The sequence below is a fragment of the Gracilinanus agilis genome, chromosome 3 (genome assembly GCF_016433145.1).
Source record: "Gracilinanus agilis isolate LMUSP501 chromosome 3, AgileGrace, whole genome shotgun sequence".
Classification (NCBI taxonomy): Eukaryota; Metazoa; Chordata; class Mammalia; order Didelphimorphia; family Didelphidae; genus Gracilinanus; species Gracilinanus agilis.
In genome coordinates this window covers 437,665,812-437,668,263 of record NC_058132.1, presented here as the reverse complement: position 1 = coordinate 437,668,263, position 2,452 = coordinate 437,665,812, and positions in this window count along the sequence as shown.

The window sequence follows — 2,452 nt, the reverse complement described above, 5'->3', positions numbered from 1 at the left end:
ATAAACAAGCAAATAAATAAATAAATAGATAGATAGATAGATAGATAGATAGATAGATAGATAGATAAATGAAATAGAATGGAGAAACATTGAGATGGAACATTCTAATGAAAGTTTGCAGCTCATAGCTATGATTTCCAAGTGCCCTGCAGGTTTTTCTTTGTGGATCTCCCAGATGCTAATGAGAGTTATTCAGCTAAAATCCCCACATAACTGTGAAAATGAACCCTTCTGCAATTCAACCCTACAGTCTTTGCAGTACATTTGAAGGCTCAGAACCTTTAGTAGAAACAGTTTAAATACTCTGCTTTGCTTTTTCTGTAACAGTCTCATATCTACCCTCTGATTAAATGAGAGCCAGGGACAGCTTTGCCATACCAGCAGGATAGTTATACATGGCTTTTATTTATGTCTCAAAGTTTTGTCTTTTTTTTTAAGAAAGAAAAAAAGGGGGGGGGGAGCCATTAAGGATAGATTTCAGTGTTAAAATTAAAGGAAAATACACACTGTAATCATTATGGTATTTTTTTAAAAAAGTCTGAATTTAGAATTGATGATTGAAATGTTTCAAAGAAATGAAAGCCTTTACCAAAAACATTAAAAGGAAAATTATTACTGATTTTTTTTACTGACTTTAGTTTTAGAAGATTAAATAAAACCATAAGAACATACTCAACATTCAGCAATGTGATACAGATTCTCAACCAGAAAGAGCATCTGTTACTTTCTAAGTGTGAAAAGACATAACTCAGTTATGGATGTCTTTTCTTGAGAAAAAAGAAAGATAATTACCCTTCATGGGTGAGACATTTGATTTATTCTACTGAGATTCAATTCATTTCATTGTAAATTAAACTGTTTAATTCAACATTTTCAATACCTGCTACTGAGGGGACATCTGGGAGGACCAGGGGAGAGGTGCTAGATCAGATATATTCACATTAAATAGGATGTTTGTAATTATTGTCATAAGGTGAGCTGTCATTTTGATATCAATTAATCCTTTTTCCTTCTTATGACCTTTCCTTTTAAACAGCAGGAATATTGCAATTACAAAATTGCTGAGGGAATATTTTGTAAAGAATTCTCTGCTATTCAAGCTCTACTCCATAGATTATCATTCAGTAATGTGCTGTTAATTCTTAAGCATATTTTCAACTATGAAGTATGAAGATTCATTATATGTAATAAAAATACAAAGATTTGATATGAATAAGGTTAAAATTTAGACATTTCACCCCACCAAAATGAAAACCATTACCTTTATTTTAAAATGTTAAAAATATATAATGGGTAGTTACATTTCAAGTATGGATCAATAATGATATAATTATTTTTTATATTATTTTAAAAAGAACTGAAAAATAGACTCTTTAGAAAGCCTTTGAAATAAAAATATAAGATTTTTACTTAAACCTAAAGAAGGGGTTCTAATGGAAAATTTTGATTTGTCATCATATACTTGATATCACAAAGCAAAATGAATATTTCATTAGTAAATGCAGAGCAGAATGATAGGACCAAAATTTGTCAGTGTTTCTCTATTCATAAAATATAAAACCTCTCAGCCTGCCATTTAAAACCTTCTACAATCTGTCTTCAATTTTATTTTTCCAGACATTTCATTTTTACTTCCTTTACATGCTATTTTCCATCCAGCTGCTGGATCTTTTTTTAATTCAATCCTCTATCCCCTATCTCCTGTCCTTGTGTTTTCACAAAGAGTGTCTTCCATGACTGGAATATGCTTCTTTCCTAATATTCATTTAGAATTCTTAGCTTCCTTCAAGGCCAAATTCAAGTGTTATCACTGATTTCCCCCCCCCCCCCCCTGATTCCCTCAGAGGTATTTCCTCAAATGACCTTTCACTTACTTATCTTTGTATTTATTATATCCTAAACAGTACAAGGTAAGTTCCTTGAAGGCAGGGATTGGTGGTTATTTATTTCTTGTTATAATAGCCTAAATACCTAGTTCAGTACTTTGCTCTTAATAAGTGCTTACTATTTAACTATTTACTTAGTTAGAAAGCTGAGAAAGAACACATATTTCATGGGCTTAAAGAAAATGATAAGTAAAGAAGCAAAAGCAAACATAATAAATTACTTTTTGGAGGAATTTGGCAGTGAAAAAACAGGACTCAAGTTGAAATTTTGCCTCTCTTCCTTTCTGTACGACTGTGAACAAGTCACTTAACATTTCTGGACCTCAGTTTTCTCCTCTATAATATGAGGGTATTGCTCTCGAAGGTCCTTTCTTACACAAAATTCTATGATCCTAACTACACATCCTGCACTCTAGACACTCAATCCTGCTGCCTCTCATCTGTCCTCCAAGATTATTTTTAAAATGACACATGGATATTAGCTAGCTAGTAAATGTATAGAGATTTTCAATCCAAGGGAAATAGGTGACCAGTGTGATAGAATTCACTAAAAGCAAGGGGGGGAA